The sequence below is a fragment of the Balaenoptera borealis genome (genome assembly GCF_965194805.1).
Source record: "Balaenoptera borealis genome assembly, chromosome: 16".
In the NCBI taxonomy this organism is placed as follows: domain Eukaryota; kingdom Metazoa; phylum Chordata; class Mammalia; order Artiodactyla; family Balaenopteridae; genus Balaenoptera; species Balaenoptera borealis.
In genome coordinates, this window is record NC_138872.1 from 13,234,636 (window position 1) to 13,259,871 (window position 25,236).

At 44.5% G+C, this 25,236-nt stretch overlaps 1 long non-coding RNA gene across 3 annotated transcripts; it reads right to left on the minus strand.

The window, feature by feature from the left end:
* Positions 1-466: 466 nt before the first annotated feature.
* Positions 467-16,161, minus strand: LOC309613755. 3 transcript variants are annotated; one of them, XR_014235868.1, is made up of 6 exons: positions 16,039-16,161; positions 6,713-6,776; positions 5,887-5,996; positions 4,087-4,204; positions 3,359-3,597; positions 467-2,685 (listed from the first exon to the last, which is right to left on the minus strand). It is a non-coding gene; the product is annotated as an uncharacterized lncRNA (long non-coding RNA). The 3 variants fall into 3 exon arrangements; XR_014235869.1 differs by having other exon boundaries at positions 3,978-4,204; XR_014235870.1 differs by lacking the exons at positions 467-2,685; positions 3,359-3,597 and having other exon boundaries at positions 3,611-4,204.
* Positions 16,162-25,236: the final 9,075 nt, after the last annotated feature.

Consider the following 25,236-nt stretch of genomic DNA (forward strand, 5'->3'; position numbering starts at 1 on the left):
CAGGAAATGAGTGAAAGGCAACTGACAAGTGAGAAGAAGTATTCTACTTTTTAAACTGCTGTCAAGGCTACTGTTAATCTCTGGGCACAATGGTAGTTTTTATTTTCATGTCTGTACATTAGCTTGCGGTCTTTTAGGAAATGGAAAGTTGCTATGCCTGATGAATAAATTAAGCTGGTCTTTTGGCTTAAAAAAAAAAAACAAAAAAAACCAGTGTTCTTCATGATCCTCACTGCTTGCTGCTTGTTAGATCTGACCAGGGCACAAACTTCAGGGAAGCCACAAGCTCTGCTTTCTCTGTGGAGCAGTTCTGTGTCTGACCCTCGATTCTGGGGGTTGCAGAGCTTTAGCAACTCTCCAAATTCAAGTGCCAATTTGAAGTCGGGCAATCCAGACCCCATCATGATAATCACAGCTGCTGTTTATTGAATGCCTGTCATGGGTCACCTATTCTGGATTCTGTCCTTATTTAATCCTCATTACAGCCCTGTTGAGATTGGGTCTTGTCATCCCATTTTCTCAGACAAGGAAGTTGGGGTTCAAGCGCTTGCCCGAGGCCACACTGTGGGAAAGAGGCTTGAGCGGGTGGGAGAGCCTCACAGCTCACTTGACCCCGGCATCCGTGTTCTCTGTAGGACCCACGCTCTCCCTGCTTTGTAGTGAGAATGTGTTCCAAATAGGCCCAACTCAATTATCCTAAATTTCACCACATTTCTCTTTATATTCCTTTTTGACTCCTACTTTGCTGGACTTCTCTAGGGCTCACAGAGAACTTCACTGGATTAGAAGCTGGAATTGCTCCATCTCCTGATGTATCATTTAACCACTCAGCATGTGCTCTCTTCTCTCCTCTCCTTTTCTCCCTATTCCCTCCTCTCTGACTAGCCAAATCATACTCAGAAGACTCCTTTATTACAAGCAACAAAACCTCCAATTCAAAATGGTTTATGCATATAAAAATTTTTTAAAAAGAAAAAAAATGGTTTATGCACTAAGAGAATGCATTGGCTTTTGTAACTGAAAACAGCAACAGTGCGCTAGCTTCAGGTACAGGCTGATCAAGTTGTCCAAAGGATACCATCAGGATCTGGTTTCTGTATCTCTTGGCTCTGTTCTCACATAAATTTTTGCTTTGTGGCTGCAACGTATTTCACCTCTTCTCAGACTCAAGGCTTCTGGGAAAGAGAGTGCATCTTTGTGCCAACATTAACTTATGCATTCAGCCAATATTCAGGGAGTATCACTTTGTTCCAGAATTTTTTCTAGGTGCTGAGGATTCCTGAGACAAAACAGGCTCCTGCCTTCCTGGAGCTTCCACTCCAGGTGGGTAACTGACAACACAGGGATTAACAAATAAACATGAAAGATGTCAGGTGGGACAAACATGATGAAGAAAAACAGTGCAAGGGAAGGAGATAAAAAGGGACTCTTAGAGCAGTGGGGCAAGGAGGTCAATTTTTAGAAAAAAATCTACATGAGGCGAGCTCTGTGAATACTGGAGGGAGGAATGTTTCAGGCAGAGGGACCAGCAAGGGCCAAGGCACAGCAGAGGGACCAAGGGGGGTATGTCAGTGCAAGAACAGGAGATGAGAGTGGCTGGGGATAAAGGGTGAAGGAGGAGAGAGGCTGGAGAGGTAAGGAGAAGCCCCATCAGGTCGTGGGAGGGGCTGGAGTTTCATTCTACACGTGAAAGTGCGGCCAGTGGGGTGGAGAGCAGGCGTGGGGAGCTCTGATCTGCACACAGAGGACCCCCTGTCAGCAGCAAGTCTCACGGGGACTTTGGGGCCACATGCTCATTCCTAGGTCTTTACTGAGACGGGGGATGTGCGACCCTGGTGGGCTGAGGTCTGAGCTGAGGCGGGGCAGCAGTGGTTCTCCAGAGAAACACGCGGTACTGCCAGCATTGAAGATGAACAAATTCCAGATGGTGAAAGAACGGGGTCCGCTCTGGCAGCTCCTGAGCCTGCTTTCAAGTGTCACCTCCAGGAACCCGCCCCATGCCCACGCCTCCCTCCACGTGGTCTCCGCAGACACACACGTATGGCCAGCGCAGGCAACACGAGGCTGTCCCTGCCCTCTGTTCACACATCTGTGTCTTGCCTTCTCTGATGGATTGGGGGTTTGCAAACAAGTGCCCTGGGCCAAATCCAGCCCACACAGGCTGCTTTTGTCCAGCCCCTGAACTAAAAGGGTTTTTACACTACACACACACACACACACACACACACACACACACACATACAAATATGTGACAAAGACCACACTTGGCCTGCAAAGCCTAAAATATTCACGATCTGCCCCTTATACAGAATAAGTTCGCTGATCATAAGCCATTTAGGGAGGTTTTTTGTTCCATCTCTGCATCTCTAATGGGATGTGCTCCAATGGCAACATCTGACTGCATCAGGCTAGAATCAGTCCTCTTTGATCACTAAATGCACAGAGCACGTGGAGAATCCAGTTTTGCGAGCCAGGTTTTCCTACAATAGTCATCGTAATAACGGTGGATTCTGACGGGTAAACGGGATGTCGGCTGTTTGTCCCTGCGCAGCACCCAGTCTGCTTCTCTTCACCCCAGCAGTCTTGTCTCCATTCTCAGCACGTGAGTTTTCTAGGGCGTCACCACGGGTTCCGGAAAGGAGTTCTAAACCCCCACTGAGACAATGAATTGAAATTCTGTGATTTCTGGCAAAGAGAAAAACTTGGTAGGGGCTGGGGTAGGGGTCTCTTTCCATTGGCCCGGGAAATGGGAGGATCTCAGCCCGGACCCCTGGCAGGGGGGGAGCCCCAACAGAGGAGGGCAGAGCTGAGAGATGGAGAAAGAGGGAACCTGAGCCTGGTAGTGGCAGCTGCCCCTTTTAGTGGCCATTTGTCATCCAAGCTTCTCTGCCCAGCTGTGTGAGTGGGTAGACTAACCATGGAATTCATTGGCCAAATCAGACCACTTCTGAGCATAAACGGGATGCTCATAGCATTATATGGGGCCTGTCCCAGGCAAGCCAGGATGGGTGGTCACCCTAGATAGACCTGGGCAAGTTATTTAGGTCTCTTTTTCTCAGATTCTTCATCTGAGGAATACCTATCTCCAAAGGGATATTACGATGAGTAAATTAATTGAGGTAAAGTACTTCAAAGACTGCCAGGCACATCATAAACTACTGACATGTGTTAGCTACTGTTGTTGTTGATGACGTTGTTTTCATTATTGTCTGTCCTGGAGCATCCTTAAGTTTCCTCCCATATTTAGAGAAGTTCCCATCTTATGGGCTCATGTTTCCCCAAATGAGAAGTCAGAAACATGTTTTCCTGCACCCTCTAGGGTGCAGGAAGGTGACCCAGTTCCGTGAGTTAGACGCACCGTGCAATCCAGAAGCTGGTCACCTGGAGAAGGCACCATGCAGATTCTTGTTGGTAAGGGGCCCCTGGGACACACACTCCTGTGGCATCAATGCGGGGGCTCCAGTGCTGGTTCCTGGGCTCAGCTGCAGTGTCCTCAGGAGAGGGGATACTTGCTCTGGGGCAGCTCTGCACTGCAATCTGGATGTCGCTCCTGGTTTCAGAGCCACCAGACCTGTTTCTTTGCTCTTCCCAGAGATCCTGTAAGCCACGTGATAGCATTCAATAAGCCTTTTCACACTTAAACAAACTAGATTGAGGTCTCCTGTTTGTAACTAATGTATAACTGATAAAAACCCCCTAGATCCAACCATGCCTGCAATCCTCCCCCAGACTTTTTCAGTTAAACAAGCCAATCATCCTGACCCATCTCCCCTTGTCTTCTAATTCAGTTTAATTTGGATCCCTACCATTTATAGCCAATGACTATCACTAATACACATACCTGCTATCAAAATTTGGAGGGAAATGTAGAAAATTTAAAACCATAGTTTTTGTACAAAACCTTAAAACACTCCCCTCCCCACCATGTAATAAGTCCATTTTCACTCATCAGCCATTTAAACAGAGTTCCTGGATACCTAAATCCGAAGCCAAAGATAGACAACAGGCGTCCCCTATTTTTCTACTGATATTTCCCAAATGCTGGCTCAGGAAATGCAAACGAAGGCTCTGGGTTGCTGCCGTCGCCTTTGGCAGGGCTCCAGGAATAAGGTGAATCCGTGTGTGTGATTTGAAAGGCGATTGTCTCTGGAGAAGCCTACCTTCCTTCCCACCTTGAACTTGTGGTTGCCTGATATCCAGAGTGCTTTGTGAACAAATAAAAAGGCAAAGAAAACACAGTAAATTTGGATTGCCATATGCCCTCCCACCCATCAGCAGCCCCCCAAACTCCCTATAAAAAGTTCAGCCCTGAGAAGGGCTGGTTTTCTGAATATAGACCTTTGTGAAAACCCTCTAAGATGTATCCTCTTATCAACACCCCCAGATAATTTATCTGGATATGAATGAGGGTTTCAACCCAAGAGGAAAAAATGTTAAACATCTCTGGAAATAAAATTCCCATTCACACTCAAAGTTTACATTTCTAACATTATTTCCATGTGCCCGTCAGAGCTGGGAGAAGGAAGAGAAAAAAACTGAGCCTTCAGACCAAGACTTTGCCTGTCCTGTATTTTTATGGGCAGGCAGTATGTGATGCCACCTTTTGAGGGAAGGGATTCCAGCACTGTCCTTCTGCAGGGATTTGGGATTTCATTTTGGAAAGTCAGGCCATACCTAGATGAGGGCGGGGCCTGTGGGAGAATCTTTTTTTTTATTTTTTAAATCCAACTAATGCCTTCAGAGACATCAGTTTTGCCTGTGTGACTTAAAATGTCATTAAAAAAATATTATATAACGTAATTGACCTTTTGTAGTGTACAGTCTATGAATTTTAACGCATGGATATGTGTTGTGTAATCCCCATCACCATCAGGATACAGAAAAGTGCTATCACTCCCCCCAAAACAATCCAACCTCCTGCTGTTTCCTTATAGTCACAACTTCTTCCCCACATATAACCCCTGGCAGCCCCTGTACTGTTCTCTAACACGGTTTTTTTCCCTTTTCCAGGAAGTCATATAAATGGAAATGTACAGTAATCTTTGAGACTGTTTTCTCTCACTCAACTTAATGCCTTCCAGAGTCAAAGAAGTTGCCATGTATACCAATAGTTCACTCCTTTCACTCCTGAGTAGTATTCCATCATGTGGATGAAAAGACTGTTTAACTATTCACCTGCTGACGGGCATTTGGGTGGTTTCCATGTTTTTGCAATTATGAAGAGAGCCGCTATAAACTTTTGGGCACAGGTTTTTGTGTGAACATAAGTCTCCTTTCCTCTCGGGTAAATACCCAGGAATGGCATTGCTGGGTCATCTGGTAAGTGTATGTTTAATTTTATAAGAAACTGGAAAACTGCTTTCCAGAGTGACTGTACCATTTTGTATTCCTAAATGCAACACATGAATTCCAGTTGCTCCACAAGCTCTTACATATATTGATATATAGTGCTTGTGCTTGTATTGTGAGGTTTTTATAATAGCCATTCTAACAGATATGTAGTGGTATTTCACTGTGGCTTTAATTTGCATTTCCCTAATGCAAAATTCTAATCACATTTAAAAATAAGATTCACAGCCCTAGGGCTAATTCCAGTTGTGACACTATAACTGAGAGACATGTTTGCTATAGCTGTGTCTATGAAGAACTGTCAAAATATCTTGAAGTTAGGTAATAATTTGGTATCTATTAAGATTCTACCTTCAAAAGTCATTTTTCAGTGCACACAGAGCATGGAGGACAAGGCAAACCAATGTCAAACATTCACTTTATATCATTTTATCTCAGCTTCTAGGCTAAGGGCTGTGATAAACTGACACATGTCACAAAACTCAAAACTCAGACAGTTCTTAGGAAGAAAACAGATGATCATTTAAGACACAGCACCTGATGGATGGTTGTGGAAGTTAATGCTGTAGAATCTCAAGAAGGGTGAAAACCCTTCACAACTCTTGATCAAGGTGAGATTTCAACAGAGTCCTATGGGTAAGATGATCCTAAAAGTCAAGGATGGTGTTAGAGGTGGGGTGAAGGGTCCAAAGCCAAGCCTTAGAGTCAAGAAAAGGGAAGGGATGTTGTGTTGGGGGTCCCCAAGACCACTGTCAGGCTTGCTGATTCACTGGGAGGACTCAGTAGGACTCAGCTTATAACCATACTCAGGGCTGTGATTTATTACAGGGAATCGGTACAAAGTAAATCAGCAAAGGGAAAAGGCATATGGAGTGAAGTCCAAAGGAAGCCAGGAGCATGCTTCCAAGGGTCTCTCCCAGTAGAGTCACACAAGCCTGCCTTTATTCCTCCAGCAACAAGATGTGACAACATGTGTGCAATGTTGCCCACCAGGCAAGCTCATTAGAGACTCTGCCCAGGATTTTTATTGGAGGCTGGGCACGTGGCAGCCTCTGCCTAGTATGTACCAAAACCCCAGACTCCCAGAAGGAGAACAGGTGTTCCACGTAAAACATATTGTTCTGTATAAACAGTTTAGGCGTAGGGAGCCACTCTTATCAATCAGGGTGTTGAGAACCCTCCTGAAATCCAAGTTCTCATTTACCAGTCAAGGGCCAACCCTGCAAGCAGGCCCTTCAAAGGACAGCAGTCAGACCTGCTATGGCAACTCTCTTCTGCACAGGTGTTCAAGAGTTCAATTTTTAAGGTGGTCTTTTCACTTCTCTAATCATGGGGACCTGGCATAATAATAATTAACACTTACCGCTCCTGCCCTGTGCCCATAATTGGGTGAGTTATTATCTCTCTCTGAGCCTCAGTTTCTTTATCTGAAAACAGAAACAAGGTTAACCACAAAGTGACTGAGTCAATTAACCCAGGCAGGAGGTGCGAACACCTGTTCCCCCCAGGGGAGACGGTGAGCATCACCTCCCTTCCCTCTTTCTCCCCCACAGTCCCTGATTTAATGCAGGGGGATCATCTGAGCCTGTCCATGCAGGAGCAGGATTCCTTTCCACTCACCCCACCCCAGCCTGGCCTCAGAGGGTCACGCAGCCGAGCAGAGCAGGAAAAACGGGCTGGGAAACAGGCTGGATTTATACCCTGACTTTCAAAGCACTTTAAGGATGTACACCTGCATAACCTCATTTCTCTCCTGAAGATCAAGGGACAACGCAGACACACAGAGATATATGAGTCTCTCTAGAGCAGTGCTTGACACCTAGGGTGATCAAAAAGCATTTGCAGAATAAACAAGCACATTCACAAATAAATGCCAGGATGAATGAAACCTGGTTTTGAGTGGAGACATGAACACTGCTTCCCTTGGGTTCAGCAGAGCAGAATTTGCAAACGCAGTCTTTTCTCAGGAGTTGCCAGCCCAACTCAGTGGTTGACAAGGAGCGCTTATCCCCACACTCACAGGTCCGTGGGGCCACCACAGCTCGGCTGATCTTGGCAGGCCTGTGCGGGGCTTGCTGCACAAGCTCAGGGGGCACAGCTACCGGGGCACGCTCTTCTCGTGGCAGATGCCCAAGGTCAAGAGCAAAACAAACTGCAGTAGCACATTGAATGTCTGCTCTGTCACTTTCACTGATATGAAGAGTGAAGAGTGTGAATATTTGCTAAACAATAATTCAAACTATCATGTGAACCATAACCCTAGATAGATAGATAGATAGATAGATAGATAGATAGATAGATAGATAGGTAGATAGGTAGATAGATAGATGGTAGAACCTGAAATACCCTCATGAAGGAAAATAATCACAGTGGCAGTTAATGCAAACACACCTACAGCCATCCACCAGCAGCCTCAAGTCTCAGTGGCACCAGGCAATAGCTCCCAGGGGCTTCTAGACCATTCCAGGATGGGAGGTGCAAGATCATCGCTCCAACCTCAGCAGGTGGATCCAGCTCACATTTTAACTCCAATTTCAACTCAAACGGCAGCTGCTGTTGTTGCTTGGGGACCCCTATCTTTTTGCATGTTATTGTAGATCAGTTGCCCGCCGCTGCAATAAAGAACTCTCGCTGGGTTGTCTGGGATTCCTAAATCAGCGCTGCAGAGAGGCTGGCAGAGAAACCAGGGAGGCTCCCGTCACGGGTGATTGATGCCAGACTCCAGCAGGCAGTTACGGGGTCCTGGCTTTTGTGAAACCAGCCCCGGCCACATACCAGAGCTCAAAGGAGGACTTTGGCTGCCCTTGCAGGTGAGGCCAGTGGTGGCCGTGGCTGGGCAGCAGGAGAGTTTGGAAGATGCTGGACACACATCACAGCTGGATGGGATTCACCTGTAGCCACTGGCGTTCGTGAAAAAGCACTTGCCAGCTTTGTCTAGTGCCTCTTTGGTTCCCAACTGTGTCCTTACCATTATACAGTGGAGGGGACAGAGATGGATGGTCGGGTACCAGATGGGCCATCATCATATTGGAGCACCCAGACCCCCGGTGGGGCCGGGGCATGAAGATTTTCCAAGGGTTTATAGGCACAGAGGGTTCTAAGAGACTCAATTTCCAGACCTTCCACTGACATGTGACATTTGCCACTTCCTGTTTCACACATGTCCTTCTTCCACTATATAAAAGATAGGTTTATCAGTCAGGGTGCCAACACGAAACAGAAAGTGCACTCAAATTGGGTAATTCGAGGAGAATTTAACAGAGGAAGTAATTTACAAAGGTGTAGGTGGGTTAAAGAAAACTACAAAGGATAGTGCCGCCCCTTTGGGCTGGTGGGGCCCTGAGTAGGGCGAGGGGAGAGAGAAGTTTCTAGAACCTGGAGACAGGGAGGCTGCGTAAAATATGAAGGAGGTGTGGCCTTCTGGAGAAGATGCAGCCACCCTGGGTCACCTCGCAGATAAGGCCAGGGAATAAATGCCCAGTCAACTTTACTCTCTTCTGGCTTCCACCAATGCCGCATTCCTCATTGGCCAGACCCAACCGGAAGCCATAGGAGAACGGAGCCCATTGATTGGTCCATGCACTCAGCCTCCTGGGGAGTAAGGAAGGTGGAGAGGGGTGGGGGATGGGAGACTCTCCCCTGAAAAGGCATCACCCATCCTGAATCTTACGAAGGTGCTGAACCCTGCTGCAAAGGGCACCAAACAAAGGCACATTTTGAAATATTCACCTTGCGTGGAGAACACAAATGTCTGATAACTGGGTACCACGTTTGGTGTCTAACTGGGAAGCACCTCCTTTTAGGAGTTAGACTGTTTTCAATTCTTCACTGTCACTGAAATTGGAGAACCTAGTACCTATGTCAGCTTATAGATTATCAAAAGTCACTAAGTAATTTTTTGGCATATAACTTGAAAGGAGCCCAAACAATTGCACAGCAGACAACAGAAGCCCTTCCAAGCCCATCTGTTTTTTTCATGAACAGGCTTTCTGCGCTGACACCAAGAAAAACAAATGGTATGAATAGGATTGATACTGAAGCCCCATCTTTCTAAAATAACAATATTCATTCATGAATACATTCATTGAAAAAACAGTCCCACCTCTCATATTAAGAGAAGTATATCCCAAAGTATTGTACTTTATGGATTGATCATTCTTTATCACCGGCTGTGACATGCTTAAGGTGTTTTGATCAAGTGTATTCTACTAATCACCATAACGATCATTGAATTTTAAATAACTTATTTTAAAATTTAAAGACTTGTAGTCAATGAAAAATTTTTAATTTCAATTTTAGGCACATTTTTTGTACAGTCAGTGATGGATAATAAAGTGATTAATAAAAGACGTCCAAGAATAAAAATATATATTAAGACCAAATTTCTGCCAGGGTAGTATAAGTTGATAAAAAAGAACAATGCAGAATTCCTAACAATTAAAACAAAGCTTGTATATGTATTAATTTTATCCATGATGGTGGGTATCAAACCGCAATTGAGCTGCAATGGATATACTTTGAAAATTACATTACAGTTCTCTTTTAAAATACCAATATTTACATGTCAAAAATTATATCCATTTATATAAATTTTATTTACTATATTTATATATAAAATAAATATGTATTCTATTTTGATAATATTTACTTATATTAACATTCTATATAATTTAATTATATCCAAATATATATTTAAGCCTATTATACAAAATTTAGATGATAACTTAAAAATGTGAGAGTATGTGGGAAGTATTACCAGAAACATGGAATTGTTCACACCTTTTCTCTGATTATCACACTAAGAATATTAATAATTATGAATATTTTAAAAATATAGTTTCAAAGATATTAACAGTGCTCTTATAGTGAACAACTGTGGGGGGAAAGTGAATGTCCAACAATAGAAGAATGATTATTACACATCCACTTAATAAAATGCAATAACTAAAGATAAAATGTGAGAGTATGGATGTGATTTTCAAAGTTGGAGGAGATGCTACAAGACAAGTCTGCAGAATCAAGCAGGGCTCGGATATTGCGAGGGGTCTTGTTGGCCCACTGAATGCTGGGAAAACAAGGAATGAAATAAGGTAAAATCTATCCAGGATGGCACAGGACAGCTGCATCCAGTGCCCAATGACAAGGTAATAACGTGCTGTCAGAGCAGGGGAAGATGGCTATGGAGCAAGGTGATCACAACTGATGTCCTGGAGGAACAGAAATTAACCCAGGTCTTGAAGGAGCATTGAGCTGCATCTGAGAATGTGGAGGAAAAATTGCCAGGGAAGTTTAGAAAGAGGCAGTGGCCCTGGAGTATTTCCATTTGCAATCAGATCCACCTGTGGACGCTCAGTTACTCTCAACCATAACAACAACAACAACAACAGTAGTAGCAGTAATAATAGTACTAGTCTATATTTGTTGAACACTATTTTCAGGCATTGGTCTGAGATATATAGATATGGATTCTAGGAGTCTAGCACCCATTCTTAGCCACTATTCCACACTGCTTCTCTTTTTTCTCTGGGTGCTATTCATGCCATCATTCCTTCTTTATTTCATTCAGCAAATAACTGTTGCCAGCTGACTATGTGCTGAGTCCTCTAGATATAGTTTTCAAGATATCTTAACTATCAGTAAGTTCTCATCTGCACTGGTTTCCTCGTAGAACCTCACTCTGGTGTGGTTTGATTCTCCCCTTCTCCCTGGAAAGGACGCTGACTGCCCTCTCCAAGCTGTGGAAGAGAACCATCCTCTCGCTACACTCCTCTCCCTCACTTTCCAGTCTCAGGACCGAGCTCCCGGGCTCAGCTTGTCCTGGCCAGTCCACTGAGTGTCCACCTGTCTCGGAACCCAGACATCTCTTACAGTCCGTCAACCATCCAGTCCTCAGTCCATAGAGTTGTGCACTGTGCTTCCAATAGAGTGTACACTGGCACTGCCTATTACATTCGGAATCGCCCCAAGATTTCTAGCTCAGTGGCACCCACTGAGATGAGATTTGAGATTTCATTCAGCTGTGAGTTTCTCCCCGCAGTGAACAGGACCCTTGAACAAGATAAAGATGTATTTCTGTCTCATATAAATGTGGACAGTCCAGGGCTACTACAGTGGCTCCCAAGACATCAAGGGCCCAGGCCCCTTCTGTCGTGTTGCTCTGCCATGCTCAGCATAAGGCTTCTCACTCAGAGCTCTGGGCGCCTGCTCTACATCAGACACCCGAGTCTGCATTCCAGCCACAGGAAGCAGGAAAAAAGCTGTGGAGGGAGGACATGCCCTCTCTCCTTAAGACGCTTTTCAGAATTTGAATACAGTACTTAGGCGTATATCCCACTAACTAGAACTTAGTGATCTGGCCACATCTACCGGCAAGCCCGAATGGGAAATGTAGTTTTTATTTTACACAGTCGTGTGCCAAGCGAAATACCTGGGCTTCCAATACAAAAGAAGGGAAGCACAGACATTACGGAAGAGCCCCCAAAGTCTGCCATAGTATCTCACACTCCCTTTCCTCCGGACTGGGCCCATTTCTCCAGCCCAACCGCCACCCTCTGGTCCCACTTTTCCATGGATCTTAAGGACCAGGCACAGAGTCTCTTTGGCTGTGACCAGCCCACCTCCCCAACCCCCCAGGAAAATCCTTAGTATTTACTAATATGATACAGCTTCCCAAGGACTTGTCCTCTGACTTATAACATCTAGTATTCATGAATACATGTTTACAGATGGGCTTTCCATTGATGTACAATCCAACCCTCACACTTTGAACCAAAAACTAAATGTTTTCTGCCTAGAGTCAACAATGCTTAAAAATTTGTTAGGAGGGTGGATCTCATGTTGAGTGTTCTTACCACAAAAGGTAGGGTGCAAGGAAACTTGGGGTTGATCGATATGTCTATTACCTTGATTGTGGTGATGTTTCATGGGTGTTTGCATATGTTCAAGTTCATCACATTGTATATGTGAAATTTGTGCACTTTGTCATAGATCCATTACACCTCAACAAAGCGGTTTAAAAATAAATAAGTAAATGTTTCTGCTCAGCTAGTCTGTCATCTGTCATGGGGAAGTGAGCAGGCATGGCCGCTGCACGTCAGACACTTGGGTGGTGCCTACAGCATGGCCACCAGCTGTCCAGACTTGGGAAGGATGAACATGTAAAGCGGGTGGTCTTCCCCAGGACATCTGTCAGGGTGCTCGGTTGCCAACAATGGAATCCACCCTAGCTAGTTCAGCAGAAAAGGAATTTCATAAAGAGTGTTGGGGAGCTCCCAGACTCTCTGGAAGGAACAGCAGATCAGGCTTCTTGAAGTCCATACAACCAGTAATGCTGCTGTGTGTTTCCCATGGCGAACTGACAATTTCACAAAAGGCAGAGGAGCTATGATTAGGGCAGAAAACCTCAGAAATTTCAAATTTAAAGAAAAGATTTTTTAAAAATAAGTAAAAGCAGTTTAGTTGTTGGTATCTGAATTAGCTCAAACTTTGCTCCTGAGTCCACGTGGAGGCACTGAGGAGCTCAATGTATTAACGATCTCAAATGTTTGGTTAAAGAAATAGTACCATGTCCACACTGCCCAAACCAATGGCACTTTTATTCTAATCACTTGGTTAGGAAGAAATTCAGACATGGCAGGGACTTCTTGAGCTATTTGTAAGAAAGAGCCAAGAAATGGACAATCATAAACTGGGGATCAGTTTATTCCTCCAAGTTACCACAAACTTCATTTACCCTTAGCTTATGTATGTGTTTCCTTCCAAGGAAAATTGCTAACAGATTCCTTGGGGCGTTTTCCCCTACTTTTTCTTTTCTTGACTGTGTTTAAATAAACTACTAATGTTGTTTTCAAGGTAATTTAAGAAGTACTACAGTTCGGATTTGATAACTACCACCTTAATGCTTTCAGAGCAAACAAATTTTAGGGTTTCATTTTGTTGTCATCAAAATCAACCACATGGTGACTGGCCCTGTGGAGTTTTCTAGGAAGACCGGATGGACATGAAGTTGTATGTGACGTTAAGGATTCAAAGACCGATTGCCAAGACTAAAATTTGTATCGGAGGCTGTGAAGGCTCTTTGGAAATGTGTGTTTTTCGAGAGCAAATTAACACTGGATTTCTTGGGCGTGGGGGGCACTGAATCGGAGTGTGATTTTTGAGAATTCAACAGAATTTATTCTCATTAGGTCAAAAACGTCTATCAAGTGTCTTTGCAGAGTGAAAGTGTTCGCTGAGAAAAGAAACACCAATCTTCAAAGAGGCACATTCTATGTTTTAGAAGACATTTGGTTGGAAGTGACAGAAAACCCACGTCTATCTGGTTTACACAAAGCGAATTTATTGGCTCATGCCAAGGTAAAGCCAGGGACGAGCTGGCTTTTGGTGTATCTAAATCCAGGGACTATGACGCTTCTTCTTCTCTCCAGCTCAGCAAAATGTTCTTTGACTTCACACTCAGGGAGATGCCCACCTCAAGGGGACCTGCCAGTCTCAGCTCTACGTCCTCCCGGCCTCACGTCTGCTCTGCAAAAGCCGCTTACCTCCCGCAAAGGCTCACGGTTAGTTCTCATTGGCTCTGACTGCAGTCACATGCCATTCCTGAGCCAATCATTGTGGCCAGAGGCATGTGATATCTGATTGGCCAAGCCTGGGTCACATGGCCACCACTGGAGCTGGCCTGGGAGTAGCAAAGCCTGGTTCCCAGAGTTATCTGAGTCCCGTCCCTGGAAGTGTTGGGGGGTGACTGCTGGGCGGGCACAAAGACAACCATCTTCCTTGCATCCACCCAGACATATTGTCCTCCAGAGTCAACCTAGACTCCTTGCACTCCTTGGCCTCTCTTGACCTTTGGCATCTGGACCTCATTTCCCAGGACCCCTGCCCTCCACCATGGCCACCTGCCTCCTCCTTGAGCTGCTGCTTCCAGAACATGGCTTCTGCCCAGATGCCTCCCTTTTCTGCTCTTCCTCAGCTCCCACTCCCCAGGGATCTCATGTGCCCTCTTTTGACCCCAACCTCGCTCTCCTTTCTTCACCCATATCCTGACTCCGAATTTCCAGCTACCTCAAGGTTCATGCATCCTAGCTCCCTGACTCATGTGTCCTCTCTGACATCAGATCGCCACGGGCCAGTGGGCACACGGGCCAGAACTGTCATTGAGAACAGCCATCCTCTCTTGCTCGCATGAGGAAATGCCAAACGTGCACCCACCATTTTCTCTTTCAATCATTAAGTGGCCTCAGGCCCAAAGCAGTAAAACTCTGACACCGAGTTTTTATGGGAATGGTGCAAAACAGTGAGTTGCATATACTGACGTATTGTGTGTGTATGTGTGTGTGTGCATAATTATGGAATAAAATGGAAGGTTATTGTTTCAGCCAGATCATGCATTTCTACTAGCACTGAAGTATCATAGTATAATATTACTTATGTTAAACAGACACAACACACACAAATAATACTTTTTTGTTCTATGGGTAGATGACATCATTATCATTATACTGATAGCTAACATTTTTGGTTTATGATCACATTTAGTTCTCATAACAATGCCACAAACAATCTTTCTGTTTTCATCTAACAAAGAAACTGAGACACAGGGAAATTAGTGAAGTTAAGTGCCTTGGACACAGTCACACATGTAGGAAGTAAGGAGGTCAGGCCTGTGATAGGATTGAACTTCTTCCTTCTGGTGAAGTCAGGGGTGGACATGTGGCTGGCTCTGGCCAGTGACATGTGAAATTAAGTGTGTGTTACTTTGGTGTTGATCCTTTAAGACCCAGTGTTTCTTTCCCAGGCTTTCTTTCCTTTTCCAAATTCCAGATGGTAGAGGAACTGCCATCACAGGTATATAAGTGAAGGTACTGTGGAGTAGCGATGTCCACTTCCCTGAGATGGACATGGATTTGAGCAAGAAATAAACTTTGTTGCTTTAAGCCATGAAGATTTGGGCTAATGAATAAAATAATAATAAATGCCCTCATGAATGAGATTAGTGCCCGTAGAAAAGAGACCTCAGAGAGCTCCCTCATCCTTCCATCACATGAGGACACAAAGAAAAGACAGCTATCTAGCAAGCAAGTCTCATCAGACACCGAATCTGCTGGTGCCATAATCTTGGACTTCCCAGCCTCCAGAACTGTGAAAAATAAATTTCTGGTTCTTTATAAGGCACCAGTTTATGGTATTTTGTTATAGCAGCCTGAGCAGAATAAGACAAATTACCTGAGGTAACACATAGAAAACTCTGAACGGTACCTGGCACATAGTAAGTGCTCAGTAAATTTTGTTCAGGGGAGAATAAATAAATAAAAGAATAAAAATATAGTACAAAATGTCTTTATACTATGGGATAAAATTCAGGTATTTTCCCCTCAACAGTCTCTGAATAGAGAGCATTTCCTCTGAGAAACTCCACCTCCATCATTCCATGTAAGTGATAGAATTCTAGCCACTGGCATCATCAGAAGAGTCTTATTCCATTTTTTTCCAGAGGCTACAGGACGTAGAGTTCAGTATGTGGCTTCTAGAACCCTCTACCTGGGTTTGAAATATAGATACTGGCTGTGCCAGCAACTATATAACTTTGGGCAAAACACTTAATCTCCATGCCTCAGTTTCCTCATTGTCAAATGAGGATAATCTTGCTGTGAAGATTAAGCAAATATCTGTAAGGTATTTAGACAGTACCTGGAATGTCTGTCCAATGTAATGTTAATAGTCAGAGTTGATTCCATATCTTAAAATGCTTTCCAAACTGTAGAGTCCTGTGCAGGGGTGTGTTGTTGGTATTATTCTTTTTCCATCCATGTGAGCTTAGGCAGATGAGATGATTATTATTAGCAAAGCCAAGTCATGCTTTCCCAGTTGGTTTCCTGGTCTCTCAGATTTGTACATAATTTTATTTGTGTAATCCAGACATCCCCAGTAGATATCAAGCCAGATCCTTTCTTCGTTCTACTTGCCTAATAAAAAGTTCAGTCTTTTCCTGGCTTCCTGACTCCAGATAATTTCCTGGTGCTTCTCTCTGCTCTGCCCCAGTCTCCACCTCCAGATGGGCACTACCCCTTTCCAGTTCCCCCAAGCAAGAAACTAGTGGCTAGAGCAGCTCCAGGCACATGTCTGCACAGCACACCTGTTCCTTCACACACAGTGTCCGTGGGGCTTAGTGTCTTGCTCCAGCTCACAGAGCTGTCAGCAGAGACAGGGCTAGAACCTGGATCTCCCATCTTCCCGGGGCCGCCCTCTGCAAAACACTGTCAGCCTCCCAAGAGGAGTACCGGTCCAACGGGAGAGGCATTGCATGACCCTCATTCATTCATTCAGTCATTCAGCCAGTCATGAACTTATGAATTCATTCAACAAATATTTATGATGCCTGTTATATGCCAGGCACTCTTCCAGGTAAGAAGGCATGGGTCCCACCTTGTGTAAAAGAAAAAGGAAAAAAGGAGAATTGATTATTTCTTTTGGAAAATATCTTTGTTCCATGTTGTGAAAAGCATTAGTGGCTCCAGAATTTGTTTACAGGAGAGTCTTAGAAGCAGCGATTTCATGGAAAGGGGAATAGTAGAAACTTTGAGTGTTCCTGCCTATCTGGTTCTTCCTCCTTCCGGAAACACAAAGGGATGCCACTTCCGGTTCCCTGGAAGTTAGGTGAGCTGTGGGACACACCCTAGACAATTGGTGTGGATGGAAAAGGCGTCACATGTCACTGAAGACTGAAGGATTCAGACAGGTACAGGAGCTCCGGGGCTCACAGCCCTGACCTACATGGTGGAAACAGGTGTGGCGGGGTTGACACTGCCAGATGGAAGCCCCTGACGGCTGAGTCCATGCAGGGACACTGCCCTCCAGGGTCCTCTGGACCAGCAGTCCATTTTGCATGAGAAAGAAAAATAGATCTTGATGTGTTAAGTGACTGTGATTTGAGGGTTATTTGTTATTTTAGCCCAGCCCAGCCTTTCCTGACTGATAGGAGGCTGGAGGTGAGAAGCAAGGTTAGGATACTGGCTTGATGCTGAGTTTGCAAAGCCTCACGCTTGCTACTTGGAGTTTGTGTCCCAGATAAATCACAGTAAACAGTTTCCTAAAGATAATTTTACTTGACCTTGCAAATATTTTTCTTAGCATTATATTGATGGCGTTGAGAACACTGATAGATGTTATAAGGGCATCAAAGGATCCTTCTCCATGCTATTCCTTGGAAGCACTATTAATTTAAAAATAATAAATAATATAATAAACACATTTCATTCTAAATGAAAGAAAATTAAACATTAATTAATAAACTCAAGAACTCAAGTGTTTACAGGTTTCTTAAGGGCCAACTCTTACTGCAACTTAATTAAGAAGCTCAGCTGAGAAGCTATTAAACAGGTTGATGGAGCCCGGGTTGATTCAGGGCTGCATAGAGACATAGCCTTTATTAGTCTTCTCTGCTTCTATGAAAGCAAAGTAGGTTTGTGTTCCACTTGGGGACTAATCCATTCGTCACTGTGAAATCTCTAAGGACAGGGATGTCCATTTCAAACCTAATTTGCTGCTGCCTTTTCATCTTAGTGGTTTGGGAATGGAATTTATCTGCTTCGACCCTAGTATATTTTGGTTCCCCCATGCAACTATCTAATGCCCTCAGTGAAATTTCAGTAGAACATTAACAATTTGTTTTCTCTGATACCAGCTGCATCTGTCAAAGGCTTGGACCTAGGCCCATAAAGAAATGTCACTCTTGCCCCCTTTGTAATGGTTTTATGCAAATAACATCCAAGGCTTAGTTTTGTGACAACAGTTTCAAGGAGAAAGATGACTGGAGGAGAGAAGGAAACAGAAGAGAGAGAGAGAGAGAGAAGGAGAGGAGAGAGAGAGGGAGGGAGAAGGAGGAAGAGGCAGAGAGAGAGAAAGGGAAGGGAGGGAGGAAGGAAGAGGGAAGTGATGAGGAGATGGGGTCTTGGAGAGAAAGGAGAGAGGATTGAAGGGAGGTGTGGGGAAGGACCAGTGTGTGGATGTCCAAACAAAAATATACCCAGTCCTACACAACATGGCGGGATGGCGGTGAAGACCAGTTCCTGCTCAGAGCAACTCTCAGCATTGTTGTGAGGGGAACAAATGAGACACGGTGTGACAAATGCTGTGGAAAGGGTCCAGGGCTCCTTACACAATATTAGTTGCTCCGGAGCAAGCCAGGGGAGGGAAGCCATTCCAGCAAGTCAGGGAGTGGAGGAAGGATTTTTAAAGTGAGGCAGACTTTCCCCTGGGGGCACACAAGCATTTCCCAAGAGCACGTGGGCACCGATGCTCAAACTCTATGGGATAACATTCCCTACTGACCCACCTGAAAACGCTCTCACTGCCCACCTGTCCCATCTCCCCTTCACAACTGGTCTTTCCCATTTTAGAAGAAGAGGTATGCTCTTCACCCACCCAGAGTCTCCGCATAGTGTTTTGCTTCAGGGTTAGTGGGCCTCCCACAGGTTCAACAAGGAGGCAGGTTGTTACATTGCAGGCTGGGGCGGTGTCCTTTCATTAAGACTTCCTGATCCCCTCCATCCGCTTCATAAAGATGTGCATTTCCAATAAAACTTTGCTTTGATGTTTAATAATTATTTATCCAAATACGTCATTTTGATCACTTGGGTGTTACAAATTCCAAAGATAAATCCAATTCTAAACATAGTTAATTCGTAAGTAAAATAATTTACAGGATAGAAATGTATTGAAATAAGACAAAATCACCAGGGAGAAGAGGAAGGGATCTTTCTAGGAGAAAGGGGAATGATCCATATTTTTAATGGTTAAGAAAAATGTAATACATTTTTTGGAAGGATAGTGGCTATTAAACAACTATGCTATTTAGCTTTAATTAGATACATTTTAAAGGATGATACAGCAGTTTTATGCAAAATATCAACATTTACGCTACTCTGTCATTTACACAACTTTGTCATTTTGTTCTTTGCATCTGACTCTAGGTTTTTCCGGAAGACCTGTTTGCTAACTAAGAACCCAACTTCTTTGAGCCTCTTCTCTTGTTCTTTGCTTCCATGACTAGACCTGACTTCCTCTTTGGGGCTAATTTTTCACCCCAAAAATCTGCATTTGTATCAATTCATGAGAATGCTACAAAGTGGATGAGAGTGCAGCCCAGATCTTTCTGGCATCCTGAGCCTGAGCAGTGAGTGGACCGAGCTCGCTCAACAGCCACAGGGCCCGGGCCCATCCACCAGCTCTACTGTAAGAGAGTGGAATTCATGCTTTATAAAGCTACCCATTGCCACCTGTCACAGGGTGTGTGGTTGTCCCATTCACGGAACATTTCCTGTCTCCTCCCAGGCTCTTCCCCATCCCGGTGGAAGCCATATAATTGACACTGCACATGAGACGGGGAAGGAAGTTGTGGTGTCCCTGTTGGGCAAATATTTTAAGCCATGTTATCTTCCTCTTGCCACAGTGACTGTAGAAGGAAGCGCCAAGATAGAGCCTCTGTGAGCCTGGGTCCCAATATGAAGAGGTCCCAGCTGACCCTGAAGCGACAATGCAGCCTTCACGAGAAGGAACTGTTTCTTATTTTCAGCCACTGAGATTTTGATCTTGTTTGTTACCACAGCACAACCTCACCCACCCTGTAGAACGAGTCATTTGCAAATAGCCAAAACTTCAAATATTGACTCTGTAAAAACGCAAAATTATTTATATTCAGCTCATTGTTGTAACCATTTCTTTTCCATCTACAAAACTTGCAGCCCTTCATCAAGTGGAATCTTCGCATCTGCTGTTTTGGAATAAATTCCATAAATGGACAAATTTGCATTCTCTCCTCTGATTTGCCTTCATAAAGGACCCAGGAATTCACCACTGTGATGGTTAATTTTATGTGTCAACCCCACTGGGTCATGGGGTGCCCAGATATTTGGTTAAATATTGTTTCTGGGTGTGTCTCTGAGGGAGTTTCCAGATGAGATTCGCATTTAAATGAGTGGACCGAGTAAGGCAGATTGCTTCCCTAACATGCATGGGCATCTTCCAGTCTGCCGAGGGCCTGAATAGAACAATAGAGGAAGGGAGAATATGCTCTTCACGCCTGATCGCTTGAAGGGGGACATGGGTCTTCTCCTGCCCTTGGACTAGGACTTAACCATTGGCTCCCCTGGCTCTCAGGCTTTTGGACTCAGACTGGGACCACATCACCGGCGCTCCTGGGTCTCCAGCTTACAGATGGAAGATTACGGGACTTCTCAGCCTCCATAATCATGTGAGCCAATTCCCTACAATAAATTTCATAAACACACAAACACGCATACACATCTCCTGTTGGTTGTTCCTCTGGAGAGCCCCAACTAATAAAACCACCCTGTCGGATTTTGCTACTTCCCATAGATTCTTGAGCACTGTGATTACTTCTTTACTCCTGCCTTCTGTGACCTTTGTGACATTTCTGGAAAATCCCATTTCCTGCTCTGACCCAGGGTCAGAGGCTCTCGTCAATAAGGAGGCCTGGTGTCCCTCAACATTTGCTATCAAATAAGAACGTAAACATGAAGGTCTTTCCAACAGAAACACCATGTGTAGCTAATGGAGACCAGAGAAAGTGATTTATTAGCCCAGAAAACTCAGGGAAACTGATTAGTGAGTCAAAAGGGCACACTCTTGCTGTTCCACCAAAGCACGTGCAGACGAAGACACCATCCTACATGTGCCAGGTCACTTGATGAATGGCCAGCCCTGAACGCTGGTGGGAACCTTTGCTCCTTTAAGTCAACCAAGCAGCTCATTTACACAATTTTTTAAACCTCCATTTTAGACAGTGATTTTCTGGATTAATGGTGGTAAAGCAACTGAAATTCTCACTTTGCAACTGAAAGAGATTTTTCCCTCCATGCACATAAATGTTTCCCCATTTATCTGAGGTCTTGGCAGATCAGGGGTCCAGCATTCTTAAAAGTTGAGGGAAGCCAGAGCACCCAATCCAGCATCAAAGTCCTGAATGACCTCAGCCCCACCTGGGTAATCCACACTTCACTACATTCCAATGGCTCTGGCTTGAGTTTTTTCCTCAGTCTCTCCACTGTTGGACTAATTAAAGCCATCCTAAGTTACTTGTATGCTGCCTTAAAGGGACAGAAGGATACCTTCTGGAGGAATGAAGGGAGAGAATTGATAACTTGAGGACTCTTCCTGCAGAACCAGCTGAATCTGAGACTGAGTAGTAACCAGCTCTCCGGGATGACATCAGAGACCCTCTAGAACCTATTGCCATGTGTCTGCAATCCTATGGTCACTACTCCTTCTGGGCTGAGACACGGGACAACCCTTTTTAGTTGCAAACATCATATAACTGGATGATTGTATCAGTCAGAACACTCGGTTGCATGCAACAGAAAAGCCAAGTTAAATAACTTTAAATTAAAGGAATTTACAACATCAAATAACTAAGAAGTGCAAAGAGTCGTTTGTTAGTTTCAGACACAGCTGGATCCAGATGCTCAAATGATGTCATCAGGTCCTGACTAATGTCTCCTGGTCTCTCACTTCCTCCTTTCCCTCTCAGGTCCATTCTTAGAGAATCTTCTGTCAAGGCTGCAGGAAAGACTAAGTCCAGTGGAAATGAGTCCCTGCCTCACTCCCAGAAGCCACAACAACAGACACATTGCATCTCATTGGTCCTGTTGGGGCCCAGGGCAGGCTGCCCCAAAATATGCTTCAATGGCATATTGATTGTTTTGAATTGAAGTTACTTTAGAAACAGCTGGTGGAAAAAGAAATAACATAAAAAAACACAGACCGCCTCACCTTTCTCTCTAAAAGTGGGAAATAAATGTCCCATGTGAAGGTCCCCTCCCTATACCAGGAGGAGAGACAGCATCCTTATCAGCAGAGTCAGGGAATTCAAGGCTAAGAAAGCTGTATAAACTAACTCTGTTACTTCTTCATTAGTCTGCTACCCCAAGCACCAGCCCCTTTGCTAAATCTTCCAAATAATTGTTTCTTTGTCTGAAAATGATTTACAAACAGCCTGCTTTGGTCACTTCAGGGGTCCCACTTGTCTGAGACCTCCGTGGGTAGGAATTAAATTGGTTTTCTTCTCCTGCTTATTTGTCCTGTGACAATTTAATTATTAGACCAGCAACAAGAACTCATGAGGGTGGGGGGACATTTCTCCTTCCCCAGCAGTCCTGTTGTCACATGCCCATCCCTGAACCAATCAGAGTTGTCAGGAAAGGAAAGCCCTGATGGTCTTAATCCACCTGACATGAAGGGCTGGTCAAACCATTTGGATGAGAGTCAGGGAACGGTTTCCCAGGGAAATGGGGGTTTGGAGAGCAAAAGGTGATACAATGGAGTCTGGGCAGCCAAAAAAATACTGTACATTACAAAAATTGTATTCATTAAAGAGATTTATAAACTGAAGTGGGATGCACAGAAACAAATTTCCCTATCCTTCTATCTGAAGGGAAACCCATGAACCTATTTACCTGGGTTGACGTCTCATAATAGGTACCTGTGACCTTGGAAAGAGAAATCTCCTTAGTGTTGGGACACAGAGAAGGAAATTTGGCCCATAGAGAGGAATGAAAAAGTCCTAGGTGGAGTAGGAACCAAGACAGCAAGGTGCTAGGGAATGGTGGCAACCAGCAGGATGGAGGGAGAGATCTAGACAGGGATCATCAATATAAATAACAACATAACAGTGATGAAAGCTACCACTGATACAGGGCTTACTGCATGCCGCTACCCCAATCACTCTGCATGCATTAACACATTCACGTCTCACAACAATTTTACAAGGGTCATATTATCTTTATTTCCATCTTACAGTTAAGACAATGGGGACACAGAGGGCAGGAGTAAACTGCCCAAAGTCACAGCTAGTGGTGGGGATACTGAGATTTGAACCCAGGCAGTCTGTCCCAAAGTTCACTCACCCAGAAAAGATAGTGAGGAAATCACCCAGAACCAGAGAACCAAGATGGTGCTGCTGGAAGGGAATGCCGAAACTTACTAGATTCTGAAGTCAATTCAAAGAGATTCACTTTTCTCTGGCGCCTTGGAGCGATCTCTAACTGTGTTCACTTCATTCCCAGGTTCCAGGTGGCAAGGTGGTTGCGGCACCTCCAGCTACATCCTCCATGTTCAACACAGCAGGAAAGAACCAAGAGCCAAGAGCCGGGAGCTTCCAGGCAAGTCCTGAGACTCATTCTGATTGGGTCACCTTAGGTCATGTGCTCACCCCTGATGAATCACTGTTGCTGGGGGCACCACATGCTGATTGGCTTAGCTCTAGAAATGCTACATGCTGATTGGGTCAGCTCTGGGTCTTGGGCTTGCCCTCTGCCTCCCAGATGCTATGGATTGAAGGTGGGGAAGGAAGGAAAATGGGGGAGGGGGTTGAGAGTGTTCTGTTTCCAAAATAAAGTGACAGAGGTGGGGATATTAAAAACAACTATTCACGATACCCAGGCTACTATGTGAGAAAAGTTCTTTTTTTTTTTCTTATATAACTTGGAAGCAATCAAAATGCGTGTAACCCACAGTCACCTCCTCCAGAGTGTCATCTGTGTCCTTCAGATTCATCTGTTTGTCTTTGGAAAATGGATTTGAAATCACTGACCTATTGTTTATGGGGTCTCTTGATTCACTGGATGTATGAGCTCACCAGTCACCGCTGGTGAGTTCATGTGTAGGTGAGGTCAAGCTGCACGTTTATGAAATGTCTTGTCTGCCTTAAAAGAAGGGACTATTCATTTGTAGTGAGGTGGATGGACCTAGAGTCTGTCATACAGAGTGAAGTAAGTCAGAAAGAGAAAAATAAATACCGTATGCTAACACATATATATGGAATCTACAAAACAAAACAAAAAAGGGTCATGAAGAACCTAGGGGCAAGACGGGAATAAAGACTCAGACCTACTAGAGAATGGACTTGAGGATGTGGGGAGGGGGAAGAGTAAGCTGGGACAAAGTGAGAGATTGGCATGGACATACATACACTACCAAACGTAAAATAGATAGCTAGTGGGAAGCAGCCACATAGCACAGGGAGATCAGCTCGGTGCTTTGTGACCACCTAGAGGGGTGGGATAGGTAGGGTGGGAGGGAGGGAGACGCAAGAGGGAAGAGATATGGGGATATATGTATATGTATAACTGATTCACTTTGTTATAAAGCAGAAACTAACACACCATTGTAAAGCAATTATACTCCAATAAAGATGTTAAAAAAAAAAAAAAAAAGGAACTATTCCTTCTCCCCCATTCTTGGGGACAGGCCAGAGCGCAGAACAATCCTTCAATGGAAACCATGTCTTCCACAAGACCTCTGCAGAGGAAGGAATTGAGACAATGACCTAGGTGGATATTTCTTTCCTGCAAATGCACAGGTAAGGGAGCTTTCTCACCACATCCATTTTGATGAACTGTGGTCCATTATGAGAACACGAGATTTTACCCGGGCCTCTTCAAGAATGAAGGATATGTCTTCCTGTTAATACAGTGCCTAGCTCCACATTGGTGCTAGATAAATGTGAATTGATGGCTGAAAATGCATATTTCAATGTAGGGGTTGCTACCGTTCGAAACAGCCAAGCCCCCAACCCTCTTCAGGGTTGGATGGTCCAAGGCAATGGTGTGAATACATTGGCAGAAAGAACAAGAAGGGCTTTTCTTGTCTTGGGTGCCCTGAAAACCTGCCCACCTGCCATCCTCAGTGGCTGTGTCAGTCAGGGATCTTTGTTTGCATCCCATAGACGCTGAGTCCAGCCAACTTAAGCGAAAAAAAGAAGTTCCTGGAAGGACATGGTTAAGCTCAAAAAAGGAAGAACCAGCCTTAGGAAGGGCAAAAACGGACTTGTCTCTGAGATTCCACAAAGAGAAAATAAAGACAATTTTTTCA